The sequence below is a fragment of the Palaemon carinicauda genome, chromosome 32 (assembly GCF_036898095.1).
Source record: "Palaemon carinicauda isolate YSFRI2023 chromosome 32, ASM3689809v2, whole genome shotgun sequence".
NCBI lineage: Eukaryota > Metazoa > Arthropoda > Malacostraca > Decapoda > Palaemonidae > Palaemon > Palaemon carinicauda.
This window is the reverse complement of record NC_090756.1, coordinates 29,692,525-29,715,024: the sequence shown is the minus strand read 5'-3', so window position 1 is coordinate 29,715,024 and position 22,500 is coordinate 29,692,525.

The window sequence follows — 22,500 nt, the reverse complement described above, 5'->3', positions numbered from 1 at the left end:
ATTGTTTTCTAGGTGCTTCCATAATTTGGATTTGACAATAAACACGAAATACCCCATGTGATAATCTAATAACCTAATCACGACAAACTGATCTATTAGTTTCCAAAGGGCGCAGACTTTCATTGTGTGATAGGATGATAGCCCTTTAAGTAAAAATAAACAGAATGTATTCGAAGAAAATTTTAAAAAGAAAACAGAAAATGGCCTATTGTGATTATTCTAAATCTTCCCACTATGAAACGAAGGAGATCCTTTGTAGATGGTTGTTTTTGAGCATAACAATGAAATTTAATAAAAAATGCAAAGCTTTGAACTATGAGTATATCATATAGGGAGAAACTAATAAACTTCTCAGGAATCTATTAAGGCAAATTTATTACACAAGCCAGAACACCAAACTCTTCCCAAAAGAGTTATTTTTCAAGTGACCCTAAAAACGTCTAAATCACCGATTTTTTAATGTTCACCTAAACATTTCAAAATCTCTGATTTTATATATGACCTTAAAAACTTCAAAATCTGAATTATTCAAGTGACCCTATAAACTTCAAAATCTCTTATTTCTTTCAAATAACCTTGAAAAATTTATGTTATTTTTTTTTTCGTCATATGGGCCTGAAAACTTTGGTTCTAATGACGAAGAGCCAAAACGTTATCAACAATTACAAATTAGTAATTATTTGCCAGAAATTTTAACAATCTATCTTCGAGAGTCGTTGCTACATCAGACCACGTGATTAGACGTAACATTTCCCTGCATATAAATTTGATGTACAGAGAATTTTTTTTTCTTTTTAAAGAAGTACAATGAACATAAAATATGATGCTCGAAGCGAAGATCTATTATGGTAATGTAACGTTTAATTGCAAAAAAAAAAATAAAAAATAAAAGAAAAAAAAACTGTGTAAGGTACTGCCATAGCCTCTGTAACCTGGAATTCCACTGTCTTGGGTTAGAGTTCTTTTGGTTGAGGGTACACTGAGGCACACCATTCTATCTCTTTCCTTATATCCATTTTTCACTGAGCTATTTTTCCTATTGGAGCCATTGGGATTATAGTGCCCTGCTTTTCCAAGTAGGGTTGCAACTTACCAAGTAATAATAATAATAATAATAATAATAATAATAATAATAATAATAATAATAATAATAATAATAATAATAATAATAATAATTTCCATTAATTACATATAAAAGAATTGAAGGAGAGGTATTTCTGGATCTCCTTCCAAATAAGCAAAAGAAATGAGCGTTGATAAACTGATTGGAGATTGACTTGATCTCCTCCGCCTATCCCACACTTCACTAGATGAGAAGAAAATATAATCATGCATTTCACTTATCAGAGATTTTCAATTACTTTATTCTTTCTTTGAGCATTCAAGAATTCGAAATAAAAACATCAAAATAAAAAAAAAAAAAAAAAAAAAAAAAAAAATATGAAGAAATTTCACTTTTCCTAATATATTTCATGAATTTTATAAAAAATTTTGGAAGAACAAAAGAAGACTTTTAACCTATTGGAAACGTCACAGAATGGAGATCAGTTGGACTTGTGTTAGAGACCCGCTAAACCTCAATAGTTTCTCGTCGTTTCGGTAACCTCACCATCATTGTGAGCTAATGAGGGGTGGGGTGAGGTTGGAGGAGCCTAGAGGTCCCCTTCTGAGTCATCAACAGTCATTGTCCGGCTGTCCCTTGTCCTATCTTCTTGAAGAAGGGATTTGGGTGTTGATAATATATATAAATATTCAGTCTTTCGGGCTTTGTCACTGTCACTCTTCTCTGCCATTCATGAGGTACCTTTAAACCCTTTGAATAGTTCGAATCAAGTAATAGAATTTTTTAAAAAGGAAACAAGACAGTTGTAGTTTGTAATTATTATTATTAAAAGCCAAGCTACAACCTTAGTTTGAGAAACAGGATGCTATAAGCTCAAGGTCCCCAACAGAGGAAAATAGTCCAGTGTGGAAAGGAAATAATAACGAAATTAAATGACAAGTAATGAATAATTAATAGACAATATCTAAGATCATTAAGAACGTTCAAATAGATTAATTAAAATAATCTCAAAATAAAAAGTCTTTGTTACAAAGAAACATAAGGAAATATGATAAAAAATTCTTTTAAGATGCCATAATTTATTTTTTTCCTTATTTCCTTTCCTCACTGGGCTATCTTTCCCTATTGTAGCCCTTGGGCTTATAGCATCCTGCTTTTCCAACTAGGGTTGTAGTTTGGCTAGTAATAATAATATTGATAATAATAATCTGTTCCCTAGTTTGCAATTTGGTTTTTGTAAAGGTCTTAGATCATGAGATGCCCTTCTCACAATCGCCAGTGCTGAACAGAAATCCCTTGATTGTGGTCAGGAAGTTCGTATGATAGGCCTTAATTTTTGTGCTGCATTTGACCGTGTTAATCATGAGGACCTTGGTTTCAAACTCATACAGTTGGGAGTGGGTGGGTCGTTTCTTAGTATTATTATTTATTTTTAAGTAACGGATCACAAAGGTTTGTTGTTGATGGGTACCATATTGAGTATAGGAATGTGATATCTTGTGTTCCAAAGGTAGTGTTCTGGATACATTACTTTTCATGCTGTAAACACATGACATGTGGTTTAGCCTAGAAAACAAGCTCGTTGCATATGCAGATGATGCTACACTCTTTGCATCAATTCCATCCTCTAAATGTAGATCTGGGGTTGGTGAATCCCATAATAGACTTCTGGCAAAAAATAGTGCATGGTGCTAGTTATAGTGAATGAGGTTGAATCCTAACAAAACTCTAAGTATGATTGTAAGTAGGGCAAGGACAGTTGCTCCTAAATATCCGGATCTTATCATTGACGTTTCTTTAAACCTGTATGACTCTTTTCAAATTTAAGGTGGGATCCTCGACAGAAAATTTACTTATGAGAAACACAGTAGGTCTGTGTCTTCTTCAATTGCAATAAAAATTGGCTTATTTAGAAAATCTTTCTAGATTTTAGGTGATCAATCCATTCTGAAGAAGTGTTTTAATTCTTTCATTTTACCTTGTTTCGAGTATTGTTCTCCGGTGTGGTCTTCAGCTGCGGATTCTCATCTTAATTTGTTGGACAGGGATTTACGGCGTATTGAATTTCCTATCCCTGATCTACTGTAGATATTAATCTCTGACAATGTCGTTCAATTAGTTCGTTATGCATGTTGCATAATATTTTTCATAATTCTGGCCATCATTTACATTTAGATCTTCTCGGACAATTCCATCCTGTTCGTAATACTAGTCAGGTAGTTAATTATAATAGTCAGGCCTTCTTAATCATGAGGCTTAATACAAACAGTATTCTAGAAGTTTTATTCCATCTGTGACCATGTATAGGGTAGTGGAATCAGTGGAACTTCAAAAGTTCAAACTTGCAGCAAATGTTCTTATATTGGACTGGTTAACATGAGTCACTCTATAGTTAATATATGAAATATGTGTTTTAATGTTGTTAGTATTTTTTAAATATTTCATCTTCATTGTTCATTAATTCTCATATCGTTTATCAATCTCTTTATTTTCTTTCCTCACTGTGCTATTTTTCCTTGTTGGACTCATTGGGATTATAGCATCTTGCTTTTTAAACTAGGGTTGTAGCTTAGTAATAATAATAATAATAATAATAATAATAATAATAATAATAATAATGGTATGATTCCCAAAACTTGAAAAGTGGGATGACGAACAGATTAACCAAAGGCCAAAAAAAGTAATCAATAAATTCTGTTTGCACCAAAAAAGAAAAAGAAAATATGATAAAAATAGTTGGGTGAATTCTCATTTGGCGGATTTCCAGAGGAAATCTATATATATATATATATATATATATATATATATATATATATATATATATATATATATATATATATATATATGTAATATATATATATATATATATATATATTATATATATATATATATATATATATATATATATATATATATATATATATATATATATATATGCGTGTGTGTGTGTGTGTGTGTGTGTGTGTGTGTGTATGTCTAATTGCAAGCCTTGAATTCAGGTAAATGAGAAAGGAAACCAATGTAATTTATGATAATCATCGAAAAAAGATAGAAGAAAACAAGGAAAAATACTGCAAACAGAAATTATATAATTTTGTATCATTACCCATTTCCCCATAAATATCACGGGAGACCTTATTATTATTATTATTATTATTATTATTATTATTATTATTATTATTATTATTATTATTATTATTATTATTATTATTATTATTTTCTAAGCTAAGCCTTCATCCTTAAGGAACAGAATCGATCATATTATGGGATTATCGTCAATTGATATTTGTTTTGTAGTAAAAATTCCTTAATAATTTCTTGATTTTGTAGAGGCAAATTTTCTGAAAATGATGATATAACAATAGTCATTTTCAACGAGGTCACAGCCATTGCTTAGTTATAATAAAAGAAGCTATTTTATTGAACGTGTTTCTGTGAATAATATAATGATAATAATTTTCAATGAACAATTGGCTATAATTTCTGTTGATAAATCCATAAGGAAATAAGTACAAAGAACAACCAGAGATTTAAGACCTCTACCATATGCTGACTACAAATGAGTCTACAGTATAATAAAAACAATAATAACTGAACATTCCGATCTTGATTCGGATCATCTACACAATTTAATGGGTTCTTCCAGAGCATAATGACTATCCGATGTTAATATTTGGTAAAAATCCGTCAAGATGTTGTGACATAATCCTGTTCACAGACAAACAAACAGATAAATAAATAAATAAGTAATTAAACACGGGTCATTTCATGACCTCCTTGGCAGAGATAATTAGAACTATAAAATGTAGTAAGCTTAGCAAAAAGGACATTTCTATAGATTAACGTTAATGGCTATTTTAGTTATTTTTGAGAGGATATTATAAAAATGGAAATATATCATAGTGTTGTGGTGGCCGATGTGGTAACGTCCTTGACTGGTGAATGCCAGACTGGGGTTAAAAATCCGCTCAAACTCGTTAGTTATTTTGGTCGGTGCAACCTCACCAAACCCTGTGAGCTAAGGATGGACTGTTTCGGGAGCCTATAGGTCTATCCGCTGAGTCATCAGCAGTCATTGATGCCCTTCCTTGGTCCTAACTTGGGTGGAGAGGGCCTTGGGTGCATATCATATGTACATATGGTCATTCTCTAGGGCATTGTCCTGCATGATAGGGCAATGTCACTGTCCCTTGCCTCTGTTATTCATGATCGGTTTTAAGCCTTTAAACATGTTATTACAGTGCTTAACAAAGCTTAGATTTCCAAATTTATGCAATATTTAGCTTAGGAAATTACGCATATCAGATAGGCCGTAACATTTTTGAGGTTAAAAAACTGGTTTTTTTTTATGAATTTAACATTTCAGTGTTCTATGACATATTTGGTAAATCTGATTTAGTCTGATGATTCCAATAACTAGAGAAAACACATCAAGCAACCAACCCCTTAATTTAAAGATATCGGTGTCGAGAAGAAGAAGAAGAAGAAGAAGATCAGATTGATCGAATAAGCAAAATTTTCGAACAAATTATTGCACGACATCTTCTCACGCTCTAACTTCCAAACAGATTGAATAACTTCATTAACAGAAAAAAGAAACACAAAAACTTCCTACCGGTAACAGTTAAAGTTTTCTGCATCCCAGAATATCTATTGAAGCTGTTTTGAACAATAGAAGTCCCCGAAACTCACATCCAGATTCACCTTTAGTCAAGCGGGAATTACACTTGTAGTCAGACGAGAATTACGCAGACTCTCTAGTCTCATTTGACTGGATAAACGTCACGCTCTTCACCTTAATCCTGATTGGTCGGATGCTACAACCTGAATAGGGACCCTATGAAGGAATGAGTTTGTGCTGGGAATACTGAAATACCGGAATGGGTGGATGAGAATGTTTGCACAAAGGAATAAACCTCTTTAGTAATAAAATACTGAATCAAGGCTGTAATTTATGTTAAGTAAAAATTTGTTATTCAAAATAAATTCTGTTTTTTAGGTCAAAATGGGATATATTTCTTTCATTGCTTATTTCTAATATTATTTATTATTTCAATGAAGGTGTTGCTTTCATCATCACTTAGCGAACAATCCAGTGAGGGCCAGAAAATATAATAGAATTATATAACAACAACAACAACAATAACAACAACAACATCAACAACAACAACAACAAAAATAACATAATAGTGATAATAATAATAATAATAATAATAATTGGCGTCCCCTACACATACGCACACACACACACACACACGCATATATATATATATATATATATATATATATATATATATATATATATATATATATATATATAATATATTATATATATATATATATATATATATATATATATATATATATATATATATATATTCAAATAAGCCATATATATTTTTGATATATTAATGTCTGGATTCTCTTAACGACCTCGGGATCAGAGCCCCAGGCGAAATCACACAAAGACAAGAGCTTGGCTCCGGCCGGGAATCGAACCCTGGTCGGCAAGCTTATGTAGACAGTGACTAACCCACTTGGCCACGAAGAAATATAAAAGTCAATGACAATTCTACTGTACTTATACATGTCGAATTCAGGTATTTTGTACTTAGAATTGAAATCAACCCATCTTCACCATCGTAGCTAATTAGTAGTTTGTTACTTGGCATTCAATTAATGATAAATTTTGCACATTTTTACATGTTTTTCATATTCAAATAAGCCATATATATTTTTGATATATTAATGTCTGGATTCTCTTAACGACCTCGGGATCAGAGCCCCAGGCGAAATCACACAAAGACAAGAGCTTGGCTCCGGCCGGAATCGAACCCTGGTCGGCAAGCTTATATAGACAGTGACTAACCCACTTGGTCACGAAGAAAGATAAAAGTCAATGACAATTCTACTGTACTTATACCTGTCGAATTCAGGTATTTTGTACTTAGAATTGAAATCAACCCTTCTTCACCATCGTAGCTAATTGGTAGTTTGTTACTTGGCATTCAATTAATGATAAATTTTGCACACTTTTACGTGTTTTTTTTATATTCAAATAAGCCATATATATTTTTTATATATTAATGTCTGGATTCTCTTAACGACCTCGGGATCAGAGCCCCAGGTATAAGTACAGTAGAATTGTCATTGACTTTTATCTTTCTTCGTGGCCAAGTGGGTTAGTCACTGTCTATATAAGCTTGCCGACCAGGGTTCGATTCCCGGCCGGAGCCAAGCTCTTGTCTTTGTGTGATTTCGCCTGGGGCTCTGATCCCGAGGTCGTTAAGAGAATCCAGACATTAATATATCAAAAATATATATGGCTTATTTGAATATGAAAAACACGTAAAAATTTGCTAAATTTATCATAATTGAATGCAAAGTAACAAACTACCAATTAGCTACGATGGTGAAGATGGGTTGATTTTAATTATAAGTACAAAATACCTGAATTCGACAGGTATAAGTACATTAGAATTATCATTGACTTTTATCTTTCTTCGTGGCCAAGTGGGTTAGTCACTGTCTATATAAGCTTGCCGACCAGGGTTCGATTCCTGGCCGGAGCCAAGCTCTTGTCTTTGTGTGATTTCGCCTGGGGCTCTGATCCCAAGGTCGTTAAGAGAATCCAGACATTAATATATAAAAAATATATATGGCTTATTTGAATATGAAAAACACGTAAAAATGTGCAAAATTTATCATATATATATATATATATATATATATATATATATATATATATATATATATATATATAATATATATATATATATATATAATATATATATATATATATATATATATATATATATATATAATATATATATATATGGAGAGAGAGAGAGAGGGAGAGAGAGAGAGAGAGAGAGAGAGAGTGAGAGAGAGAGAGTGAGAGAGAGAGAGAGAGAGAGAGAGAGAGAGGGGTGAGCGTGTATGTTGTTTTTGAAAAAGAAAAATAATCATTTGTTTTTTAGCAAACTTCCATTTTTTCCCAAAAAATAAAAATAACATCTTTATCTTAAGATATTAAAATAAAAGATATATTTTTTCAGCAATGTTTTTTTTTTTTTTTTTTTTTGCCAAAGATGACAATAAAAATATCCTTCGTTGCTAAATATATAAATTAAAATTTTAATTTTTACAAAAGATGAAAATAAAAAAACACCTTTTTTTCCTTTTTGTAAAATACGAAAATTAAAATAAATTTATCTCTTCTTTGCAAATAGTAACAATTGAAATGTATTTTTTCTTTTATTTTTTGTGCAAACATAAAAAAACCCCGAATCCCAATAAACATCCGGAGAAAATTTGGCAGTCTTAAAATAAGGAAAGTTTCGGCAAAACATTATTTGATGATCTTCAGAGAGTAAGAAGACTGATCCAGACTTCATGCAATAATTAATTCCTGACTTCTGGTTTTCAAGTTTATCTTAAATTACAATATATGTTTACACACACATACACACACACACACACACACACACACACACACACATATATATATATTAATATATATATATATATATATATATATATATATATATATATATATATATATTCATATATATATATATATATATATATATATATATATATATATATATATATATATATATATATATATATATATATATATATATATATATATATATATATATACAGGTATATATATATATATATATATATATATATATATATATATATATATATATATATATATATATATATATATATATATATATATATATATATACCTGTATATATATATATATATATAGATATATATATATATATATATATATATATATATATTTATATATATATATATATATATATATATATATATATATATATATATATATACCGGTATATATATATATATATATATATATATATATATATATATATATATATATACCGGTAATATATATATATATATATATATATATATATATATATATATATATATATATATATATATATATATATATATATATATATATATATATATATATATATATATATATATATATATATACCGGTATATATATATTATATATATATATATATATATATATATATATATATATATATATATATATATATATATACATATATATACCGGTATATATATATATATATATATATATATATATATATATATATATATATATATATATATATATATATATATATATATATATATCTAACTTGTTGCGAAGGTTTTTATGTTGAACAGGCTGGCATAAGTCTGTCATTATAGTTAATATATGATAGATTTATTTCAATGCTGTCACTGTTCTTAAAATATTTTACATTAATTGTTCATTACTTCTCTTGTAGTTTATCTATTTTCTTAGGCTTATATCCCTCTCTGGCCGGGTTATTATTCCCCGTTGGGATTATAGCATTCCAATTTTCCTATTAAGGTTGTATCTCAGCTAATAACAATAAGATAGAGGAGAGAAGAGGAAGAGGCCGGCAAAGGAGATAGTTTTTGGACAGCTTACTGGAGGATGTTAATGAGGAAGGAACAGCTGAACAATTTATGCAGACAGCTACAGAAAGGACCAGGTGGGGCCAAATGACAGCCCACGTCGAAGACACGTCCCATAGATAGATATATGGATAGACAGACTTCTTTTGTAGTTTATTCATTTTATTTCCTTGTTTCCATTCCACGCTAGGTTCTTTTTTTTTCTTGTTGGAGTCCTTGGGCTTATATCATCCTGCTTTATCAACTAGAGTTATAGCTTATCTAATAATAATAATAATAATAATAATAATAATAATAATAATAATAATAATAATAATAATAACAATAATAATAAAATAATAATAATAATAATAATAATAATAATAATAATAATAATAATAATAATAATAATAATAATATTAATAATAATAATAATAATATTTTTGTTGTTTTCGTTGATGTTTTATTTACAGAATCAAAATTATAGTCTATAACTGTTTCTCTTTCCTATAGTCTAAATTTCATTAGCGTGAACAAATTCTACATAGTTTCATAATATAAGATAAGATTCTAATTATTTACAAATTGAAATAAATAAAGAAAAAGGGCCAACCCTAGTTGGAAAAACAGAATGCTATAAGCCCAGGGAAATAAAGAAATAAGGAAATAGATAAACTACAAGAGAAGTAATGAACAGTCAAATTAAAATAATTTAAGAACAATATCAACATTAAAATAGATCCTTTTGTTGTATAATCTATAAAATATTACCAGAAATTGAATATTATCTTTTCATCGTATATAGTAAATGTGTTTAAAGCAGAATAACGCGTATATAGTGTATTTGACCAAAAGAATACAAAACACATCAACACTATTAATCTATTTTGGAATACATCTGTCTCCATGGGAAGACAGGTAATGTATTAGGAGATAAAAGAGAAAGATGTAGGTACATATAAATTAGACAAATGACCTTTTCAGGGATAAGATATATCTGACATACTTTTCCCAATTGTGTTTGTAAACAGCTCTTAATAAGAAGAATAAATATGTGTTGGAAAGGTTTGTGTATCACCATGATAAGGGCCACCTATACTAGGTTGGTTTGCTGTGAGCGATCACACGAAAATCTCTCACCATTGCCAATCCGCAGATGGCCAGCATGGGGATAAAAAATGGTCAAAACCAACAAATCATTAAAGGCATGTTTACAGGCCTCTCGTTAATGGCAGAACCTAGAGACAATAACATTGCCCAAGGAAGGAGGACAATGCCTTAGAGACTGACAATATATACATATGATCAACGCCCGACCCCCAAAGCCCCCTGAACTAGGACCAGGGAGGGCCAGACAATGGCTGCTGATGGCTCAGCAGGTAGACACTAAAGCTACCCTAAACTCCCCACCCTCATCTAACAAGGATGGTGAAGTTCCTGACACTATACGAACTAACGAGTTTGAGCAAGACTCGAACACCAGTCTGTCAGTCGCAAGGCAGAGACGTTACCAATGGGCCACAACAACCCTTTTTACTGCAGTGGACTAAAAATGGCTGCATACGTTGTTGTTGTTGCTGTTGTTGATATAAGGGTGCCAGAAATCTGTTATATTCAATATTCAGTCATGTATAAAATTGCCATCACTGCGTTGGAGGTAATCTTCTAGACATAGCTTTCTTTAAATGATATATTCTTCCATGATTGAACCTACCACCCCAAGTAATATCTTCCAAGGGGTTTCCTTCTATAAATGTTCAGGAAAAACTAAAGTCTGTACCATTCTGCCTGCTCGCTTGAAGTTTCAAACTCTTTTTAGAGGTTTCGTGTATATCTATAATATATTATATATATATATATATATATATATATATATATATATATATATATATATATATATATATATATATATATATATATATATATATATAACAATTACCGAGAATAATTTACACAGTTATAAGTGTTAAAATCAAATGAAAATGGGCAAGATGTGGTTTCAAATATAATATGTTGCAACATACAAGTAAAAAGGAAAGTTCAAATAAAGAAAGGTTTTGTATTTATAAATAAAAAGGTTTTAAGATATCTTTTGTGTTCAGATAAATAGAGATACATTTTACCATCAACATTCATTAACTTCTTTTGTTTTCCATTTTCCAACAATACTGCAATTCTTTCCCATTTACCGACTTAATTTTGGGAATGAAATAATCCAAAGACTCGCATTACTTTCTCTGATTACTTTTCTCCCCTTTCGTCATTAACATTTCTCTGTCATAGACACCATTCTCCTATACTTTCTCCATCCATCCACACAGACTCTATATTCTCCATTTAGTAGGATTCGAAATTATTTTCAGATGGGCTTTTTAATATAAAATCTTTATTGTTTCTATTTCATTTATCGAATTGATTTGAATGACTTACAAACTTTGTTTATACTTGTGGACATCTCCAACCTTCGATTTCTGAAACTAGAGTTGGAAGACCAACTTGAAGAGATGTAAGACTTATTTTGATACTCTTTGTATAGCTTCGAGTTATTGGGTCCTTTGACTGGTCAAAAGTACTACACTGGATCCCTCCTTTTGGTTACGGATGACTTTTAATTTACCCACACGTACACCGAAGAGTCTGGCCTATTCTTTCCACATTATCCTCTGTCCTCATACACCTGACAAACGGATTTTTCTAAGTACCCCATATATAGATAAAATGATTTTCGAAGTATCTATGAATATTTAAACGTCCAAAGCATGAAAAATGTATCAAACAGAAACAATTCTCTGAAAAAAAGAAGGAATATATCACCTGAAACTCAGCCATCTTAATCTGAACAAACTTGACCTAACCTAGGAAGGCCCTGGGCTAGCCTAAGAAATTGGTCTTTCTTTCCTTATCAATCCCGAATAACACATGACCCCAAAATTGAATTTAGCTGATTCAGGAGGGTAGCCTATTGAAAACTTCCCTGCCCCGCTATCTGCTGGAAGAGAGATCGAACACAGCCCTAGCGCGATACTTTCAATTGTAACCTCACCATCCTTGTGAGCTAGAGATTGTTTGTTTACCTACTGAGTCATCTGCAGCCATTGCCTGAAACTCCCTGGGTCCTAGCTTGATGGAGAGGGGTCTTGGACGCTGATCATATGTACGATGGCCTTATTGTAATCTGAGACAACAAAGTTTTAATAAAAATATTCCAACTTAAATGGAGAGAGAGAGAGAGAGAGAAAGAGAGAGAGAGAGAGAGAGAGAGAGAGAGAGAGGAGAGAGAGAGAGATGAGAGAGAGAGAGAGAGAGAGAGAGAGAGAGAGAGAGAGAGAGTAAATCCTCGTGATGCTGACTGGAAACTAGAGAGCTGAAAGCATTTCCTGTCTATTGCAACAACCCCGTCTGCTTTGGAATCGCCTCTGGAAGATTTATCATTTGCTAAGCTATAACCCTAGTTGGGAAAAGGAGGAGGCTATAAGACCAAAGGGCTCCAACAGGGAAAAAAACAATAATTAAACTACAAGAAAAGTAGCAAACAATTGAATAAAATATTTTAAGAATAGCAACAACAAAAAACATATGTTTCACTTATAATAGCTTCCCCCCCCCCCAAAAAAAAAAAAAAAGGATGAAGAGAAATAGAATAGAATAGCGAGCTCTGGTGTACCCTCAAGAAAGGGGACTGTACCCCAAGACAGTGGAAGACCGTGGTACAGAGGCTATAGCACTACCCAACACTAGGGATAAAAATGGTATTGATTTTGGAGCGTTCCTTCTCCTAAGAGGCTGTTTGTTTCCTGTGAGTGTATATATATATATATATATATATATATATATATATATATATATATATATATTTATATATATATATATATATATATATATATATATATAATATATAATATATTACCATGTATTAATTATTACTCACACAAGATCAACATGTTTAATGTTTATATACACATAAATATTTTTTTTTTAACAAAATAAAAACAATAAAATATTTAAAACAATATTTGGTAATATATCAAAATCTTTCTTTTAATGAGAGATTAAGTTTGTTTTTTCTTGGAGTTAAAATGGCAATCTGGTCAACCACCATTTTGATTTTAATGAATGTACATAAATGTTCCAAAACAAGATATTTTACACCCAATTATGATCATGAATATTATCTATTCCATATACTAAACTAAGAACAATATGAACTTCAAAAGTTTCAAACTATGTTGAACAGAGTGGGCATAAGTCTCTTTTGATAGTTAATATATGAAAGATATGTTTTAATGTTGAAAATATTCTTAAATATATCATTTTCAAATTGTTCATTACTTCTCTTGTATTTTATTTATTTCCTTATTTCATTTCCTCACTGGGCTAATTTCTCATGCTGCAGCCCTTGGTTTTATAGTATCCTACTTTTCCAATCATGGTAAAGATGGGTTTATTTCAAGTGGAATGAACAGATTCCTGAATTTGACAGGAATATGTACGAGGACTTGTCATAAATTTTTAGGATTAATATAATCTTATCAACTCACGTTAACAACGGGACCACTGATGCTTACTTTATAATCTTTATTATTCGTTTCAAAATTAATATAGCTTAAGACTGAGAGAGAGAGAGAGAGGAGAGAGAGAGAGAGAGAGAGAGAGAGAGAGGAGAGAGATGAGAGGAGAGAGAGAGAGAGAGAGAGATAGAGAGAGAGAGAGATGGAGAGAGAGAGAGAGAGAGAGAGACCTAGTCCATTGCTATTTTTTCCTATTGAAATTAAAGCACAAAATTAAAATACTTTATATAGGGAAGCATATATAAAAGCTTTAGTTCTTATTTCCATTTCTTTCTCGGAAGAGCAGAAATAACTTCTTACGCATCAACAGGTATAATAAAAATGAAAATATAAATCTGATTTTTCTCCTAACTTTTTTTTTTTATAGTTTATTTATTGATTCTTATCTAACTTTTACCCGTTACTGCACGGTATGAGTTAGTTTCTACTTATACTAAGAATTCACAATATGAATTAGTATCTATTTATAAATTATAGTACAATGGTCCTTTTATTTAGTATTTCATGTGCTACTTATCCAGTTTTAGTCATCCATATCTTAAAAAACATGATCTTCATTACATAATCAAAACTTGGCATTACAAGACTTAGGGTCAATCTTCTCTCCTACTCACCAAGAACCATTCCACATCCAGCCTTACCTTACACACCCTGGCCATAATCAAATAATGCTTTCATCATGATAGTACAACTTCTATTTCACCATCTCAAAAACTCATATAAAACTAACTTTGATTTCCTAATTCCTATTATATTTATTAAGATATAACTTCCAGATAGACCCAGGAACCTCTTTAAACCCTAAAGAGAGAAATAAAAGACAATAATGAAATGAAACAAATAAAGATAATTATTGCCCATTAAATTACTTTTGCTCATTTATTTCAGCTATGGTCGCTTCCCATACATAAAACAACAAAAATAATGATATAGTATAATCACTTAATGATCTCATAAGTATACAGAAATGTCCTAATAGACCTCAATATTCCAGTGAACACCAAAAAAAGCTACAAGGTCACAACGACGCCGCTGTTCAGATGGAATAGAATTTGGCGGAAAAAGTATTTTTTTTATGTGAATAACAATATTGCAATACCTATTCTAATAAACAGGTGACTTATTTTTATGAACCGATCAACATACTCAAATGAGATTAATTGAATAATAAACTTTTCAGTAAAATCATTATTTTATGTTTTTTTTTTTTTTTTTTTTTTTTTTTTTTTTTTTTTTTTTTTTTTTTTTGAACAGCCTGACATGAGTCCTTTTTTTAATGTTTATATAGGAAGACCTGTTTTAATGCTGTAACCTTTCTCAGCATATTTTATTTTAATTGTTCCTTACAGCTCTTATAGGGTATTTATTTCCTTATTTTACACTCTTTAAGTCAGCAACAAAGTCATTTACATATTTTGGGATAGGGCTCAGTTTCTTTTGACTAAAATCCTATTTTTAAAGACAACAATAAAGTAATTAACATAATTTTTGGAATATGGCTCAATTTCTTTGACCAAAATTTACATATAAAAAAAAGAAAAAAAAAAACAATTTACATAACTTTTCGGGATATGGATAAATCTCATTAACGATAAACTTATTCAAAAAAAAAAAAAAAAAAAAAAAAAAAACAATAGAGTCATTTACATAACGTTTTTGGATAGGGCTCAATTAAACCCAAATCCTACTTACAAGAAAATAATAATGCCCATTTAAATACCTTCTTGGCATACGGCTCAATTTCTTTAACTGAAATTCTTCTTTTCAAAAAAAATAAAGAAATAAAAAATAAAACAATAAAGTAATTATCATAACGGTTTTGGGATACGACTCAATTTCTTTAACAATAATCCTACTTCCAGGAAATCAATAAGGTACTTTTTATTACTTATTTTGGGGGATACTGCTCAAATTCTCTAACTAAAATCTTATTTTTAAGAAAACAATCAAGTGATTTACATATCTTTTTGAGATACGGCTTAATTTCTTAAAACCAAAATGTTACTTTCATGAAAAAAAAATGAAGTAATTTACATAATCTTCTGAGATAAAGCTCAATTTCTTTAACTAAAATCCTATTTTCAAGGTAAACGATAAAGTAATTTACATAACTTTTGGGGGGATACAGATCATCCTCGAATGGTAGAAGATTTACCTTTATAGAAAAAAAAACGAATAATCAAGAACCCCAGTGAGGAAAGGAAACGATAAAAAATTAAAATATCTTAAGATCATTAAACTACATTTAAATAAATATCACCTATATAAACTATATAAACTTTAACAAAGCATGAGGACGAGAAAAAAGATAAAATATTGTGCCCGAGTGAACCCTCAAGCAAGAGAACTCTAACCCAAGGCAATGAAGACCATGGTAGAGAGGGTATAGCTCTACTAAAGAATAGAGAGCAATGGTTTGATTTTGGAGTGTCCTTCTCTCAAAAGAGCTGCTTACCATAGCTAAAAAATCCCTTCTACCCTTACTAGGAGAGGAAAATAGCCACCGAACAATTACATTTCAATAATTAAACTCCTTGAGCAAAGAATTGCTTGGTAATCTCAGTGTTGTCAGATGTATGAGGGACAGAGTAGCTTGTTAAAAGAATAGGCAAGACTATTCGGTGTATGTGGAGGCTAAGTAAAAATGATTCCGGAACCACAGAGAGGGATCCAGTGTAGTACTTTTTTTTACCAGTCAAAGGACCCAGTAACTCTAGATTTATAAAGAGGTGGCCACATAATCTTAGATCTTTTCACGTTTTCTTTGCAACTCTAGTTTAAGAAATCGAAGGTTCGACATCACCACAAGTGTAAACAAAGTTTGTAAGTCATTCAAATCAATCGCAAAACAAAATAGAAATAAAAAAAGAATTTATATTAATATTCCCATCGTAAGATAATTTAGCAACTTACTAAATTGAGAAGATGGGGCTAGCAGCATTCTGTCTATGTGTGTGGATTGATAAAGTATAGAAGAATGGTGTCTATGGCACAGAAATATTAATGACGAAAGGGGGGCGAACGTAATCAGAGAAAGCAATGCGAGTCCTTTGTACTTTTTCATTTGCAAAATGAAGTCGTTAAACGAGGAAATAATTTTGTTATTGTTGGAAAAAGGAAAACAACAGATGTTTAATGATTGTTGATGGTAAAATGTTTCTCTCTGTTTATCTGAACACAAAAGATATCTTGTACCTTTTATAGGACTACATTTCTAAATTGGCACTTCCCTTTATACTTCTATATATCCATATTTCTTATTTGAAGGCACATCTTGCATATTTTCCAGTTCTTTTCATTTTGATATTTTATCACTTATGCTCCATTAGATTATTTACGGTAATCGCTATATATATATATATATATATATATATATATATATATATATTTATATATATATATATATTATATAATATATATATATATATAATATATATATATATATATATATATATATATATATATATATATCTATATCTATATATATATATATATATATATATATATATATATATATATATATATATATATATATATATATATATATATATATATATATATATATATAGATAGATAGATAGATAGATAGATAGATAGATAGATATATAGATAGATATTTGGAAGATTTCTACCCAGTGATGGCAATTGTATATATGATTGAATGCCGAATATAACACATTTCTGGTACCTATATATCAACACAACAACAACAACAACAAATGCAGCCGTTTATAGTCCACTGTAGTACAATAGGTTCTTGTTGTCTATTGGTAACGTCTCCGTCTGGCGATTGCCGACTGGGGTTCGAGTCCCACTCTCAACTCGTAAGTTCCTATAGTGTCTGCAACCTTATCATTCCTGTAAAATAAGGATGGGGGCGTTTGTGGGAGCCTATAGGTCTACCTGCTAAATCATCTGCGGCCATAGCCTAGCCCTCCCCTAGTCCTAGCTTAGGTGGCGAGGGGCTCGGGCATTGCTCATATGTATATTATGGTCCGTCTCTAGGGCATTATCCTGCTTGCTTGGGCAATGTCACTGTCCCGTTTATCTGCCATTTATGAGTGGTCTTTAATTCTTTAATGATGCCCTTATTCATTTCTTGGGTTTAGCCAATTTCTCATCCCCACGCTGACCAACAGCAGATTGGTAATGTTAAGAGATTTTCGTTTGATCTGTCACAGCAAACCAACCTAGAATGGCGATACACAAACCCTTCCATCGTGTTAAGGCCTCCCCACATATTCACCCTCTTATAAAGAACTGTATTAAAAAACAATTGGACAAACAGTGTTAGGTATATCTTATCCCTGAAAAGGGCATTTGTCTATTTTTTATCTGCATACATCCTTTTCATATCTTAATATATTACCTGTCTTCGGAGGGAGACAGATATATTCCAAAAATAGATTATTAGTGTTGATGTATTTTGTATTCTTTTGGTCAAATACACAATAAAGGCGTTTTTTTTTCTTTTAACACATCTACTATGTACGAGGAAAAGATCAAATTTAATTTATTGTAAAAGATTATAATTTATGTATGAAATATCTGATTTAATGTTGTTACTGTTTCTTAAAATATTTTATTCTAATTTTTATCTATTTCTCTTATAGTTGATTTATTACCTTTTTTTTATTTTCTCACTGGTCTAAGTTTTCCCCTCTTGGAGATCTTAGGCTTATAGCATTCTGCTTTTCCAACTAGGGTTGGCCATTTTTCTTTACTCATTTTGATTTGTAAATAAATGAAATTTTATTTTACATAATGAAAATATGAAGGGTTTTTTTCACTCCAATATCATATAAATGAATCTGATTTCCAATATATTACGCTTTGACTGTATGGAAGAGAGAGCAATTTGCTTTGTAATCAGTTGCAGATTATGATAATTATGATTCGAGAAATAAAAACATAAATAATAACGACAATATTATTATAATAATTATTATTACATAGGTATTAAAGCATGTGTTAGGATAAGAAATGAAGTTAGAAATTGGTTCCCGGTGAGAGTGGCGCTGAGACAGGGATGTGTGATGTCACCGTGGTTGTTTAACTTGTATGTTGATGGAGTGGTGAGAGAGGTGAATGCTCGAGTGCTTCGACGAGGATTGAAACTGGTAGAACGAAAATGACCCATGAACGGGAGGGTAAATCAGTTGTTGTTTGCTGATGATACTGTACTGGTTGCACACGCGGAAGAGAAGCTTGGGCCGATTAGTGACAGAATTTGGAAGGGTGTGTGAGAGAAGGAAGTTGAGAGTTACTGTGGGTAAGAGTAAGGTTATGAGATGTACGAGAAGGGAAGGTGGTGCAAGGTTGAATGTCATGTTGAATGGAGAGTTACTTGAGGAGGTGGATCAGTTTAAGTACTTTGGGTCTGTTGTTGCAGCAAATGGTGGAGTGGAAGCAGGTGTACGTCAGAGAGTGAATGAAAGTTGCAAAGTGTTGGGGCATTTAAGGGAGTAGTAAAAAATAGACGGTTGGGCCTGAATGTAAAGAGAGTTCTGTATGAAAAAGTGATTGTACCAACTGTGATGTATGAATCGGAGATGTGGGGAATGAAAGTGATGGAGAGACAGAAATTGAATGTGTTTGAGATGAAGTGTCTAAGGAGTATGGCTGGTGTATCTCGAGTAGATAGGGTTAGGAACGAATTAGTGAGGGTGAGGACGGGTATAAGAAATGAGTTAGCAGCTGGAGTGGATATGAATGTGTTGAGGTGGTTTGGCCATGTTTAGAGAATGGAAAAGGGCTGTATAAGACTAAGATCATTTAGTAAACAACATAGCGAAAGATTTTTTTTTTATTTTCCTTTTTCTTTTGGGGGGGTCAAATAAAAATCTATTTTTGTGAGAGGTAAAAAATCCTTCCAGAAGATTGATAGACTCACGATTGATGATTCTTGACTTTTAAAGATCCCATAACGTCCTGCATTGTGTTCATTATCCCTGGTAATCTCAGGTAATCTCCTCCATGTGTTCATTTGATGCAATGAAAGTGCAATTTTTTTTCTTTTTTTTTTTTACGTGAGATTCACTTTGGGAGATTAGATAATTTCCAGTCCGTAATGATTATCTCTATGTTACTATACCCAACCTCATTTCCATTACGAGAGAGAGAGAGAGAGAGAGAGAGAGAGAGAGAGAGAGAGAGAGAGAGAGAGAGAGAGAGAGAGAGAGAGAGAGAGAGAGAGAGAGAGTTGACTATATTATATACTGATTTAAGACATGTCATATGTCGGGTGAGCTGAGCCCTTTCTGTGTCTTTCAGTATTCTAATTTTAGTTAAATTAAGAACTTAAGTAAGGGACAATAAATCTGAGAGTAATTAACATCACTGAATCTCTTGAACAACGCAATAAAACATGTTTAAAGTTTCATTATATCTAAGTTTTAATTTTCTTATATTTTAATGTTTTTCTAAAACTTGCATTACTCAAAGAGGTCTTTTAAGTTTTGAAATGTTAATGTTTTTTTATTTTTCCTTAGATGTTGCATTAATCAAATGTCTGACTTTGCGGATTTCCTCGCGTAATGAAGGTGTACTTATAAAGGGATCAAAGTAATTGCAACATATTACATGCAACACGTTCCTCACCACCTGTGAAATTCACGAATTATATTTCATGGTTTATCATTGCCATTGAAAGTGGATGACTCTCTCTCTCTCTCTCTCTCTCTCTCTCTCTCTCTCTCTCTCTCTCTCTCTCTCTCTCTCTCTCTCTCCTCTCTCTCTCTCTCTCTCTCCTAGATTCTTGAGCAGGATATGATTTATTCCAGAAGCAAGTCTTCTGAAACCTATTTAATTTTTTTATGAGGACATCTTTTTTTTTTGTTGTTTTCAATTGGATTTCATTTAATTCTTTATTTATAAAAAAAAAATTATTTCGGCGACAATGACCTTCAATGTCTCTCTCTCTCTCTCTCTCTCTCTCTCTCTCTCTCTCTCTCTCTCTCTCTCTCTCTCTCTCTCTCTCTCTCTCTCTCTCTCTCTCTCCTAAAATGTAGGGAGGATCTGAGATGAAATTCATATACTGAAGTGAATCTAGATTTAATTAAGTATCTAAACTTTATAATTAAATCAAGGGATTTTGGACAGAAGATTCACTTCTTATGTTAGAGGATAATGCATCAATTGTCCTTTGATTATTTAAGATATTTCATGAGCGACCTCTGATAAGGCTAACCTTTAGGACATGTGATACTAAAGCATCTCTCCTTTAAAAATTTAAGATTTCATTCAATGCAAAATGTAGCATCTGCCTTTTAAAATATTAACCTTTCATGAAATCATATACAGTAGCAACTACCCTTTGTTAAGGTTAAAAGGACTATAACAGCTACCCTTTGATAAAGTTACCTTTCAATTAAATGGGATAATAAGGCCACAGCCCTTAAAGAATGTGCAAATATGTCTGGTAAATCATTTAACAAATCATTAAAGAATGATTTGCCTAATCTTGGATCTTTACATGTTTCACAATTTTTTTTTCTTTAACCCTTACCGATCACCCGGAGATCTCTACTCCGGTGAAAAGACAGTACCGGCTACTCCAAGTGGTGCTGCTCAATGAATCACAATGACTATGAACCCTGCATGGACTCCTTGAAAATGTCTTATTATCAACAATTTAGTACGATTCAATTAATTCTTATGGTATCATTGCGAAGGTAAATCATTCTTATTTTACACTTTACATTTATAATAGACGTACTACAAATACTTATCACACAGGAAGAGGAAACTTTGTGTTATAATTCAGAAAAAAACATTCGGAAATAGGAATTTTCCCGGTCATTAATCCCCAATAATACAGTTACCTTTTATTTTTTCATCGTACAAAGTTTTCACGCAAAAAGCTTATGCATCAGTGCCATCTCGATGATTTAGTAAACTGATTTCGAGTTTATTTTTTCACGTTTCAATCAATTTTGTTAAGAAATCCAAATATCTAAGCGTGAATTGGCGACGTTCATTTCCTATCGAGGTCGCTTGCTTACTTCTCAGAAATATCAATGGATCGTTTGCCAGTTACCAAAATAGAAACAAATTACTTAAAATTGTTAAAACACATGATACAGTTGAGGGTTAAATTAATTTATGGTATATCAAGTAAAAATTATATAGAAATAAATAAAGAATTAACCATTAAAGGAAGATTAAATGAAGCTAATAAGGATTTCATGATTTTTTCTAACGATATGGCAACTTTAGAACATTCAGAGGTATTTTACAATCGGTGTCCGAATCCATACCATCCACGCAAAACACACCTATAGCAAATCCAGCCACCTATCTCTTCGACATGAGAGAAAGAGAGAGAGAGAGAGAGAGAGAGAGAGAGAGAGAGAGAGAGAGAGAGAGAGAGAGAGAGAGAGAGAGAG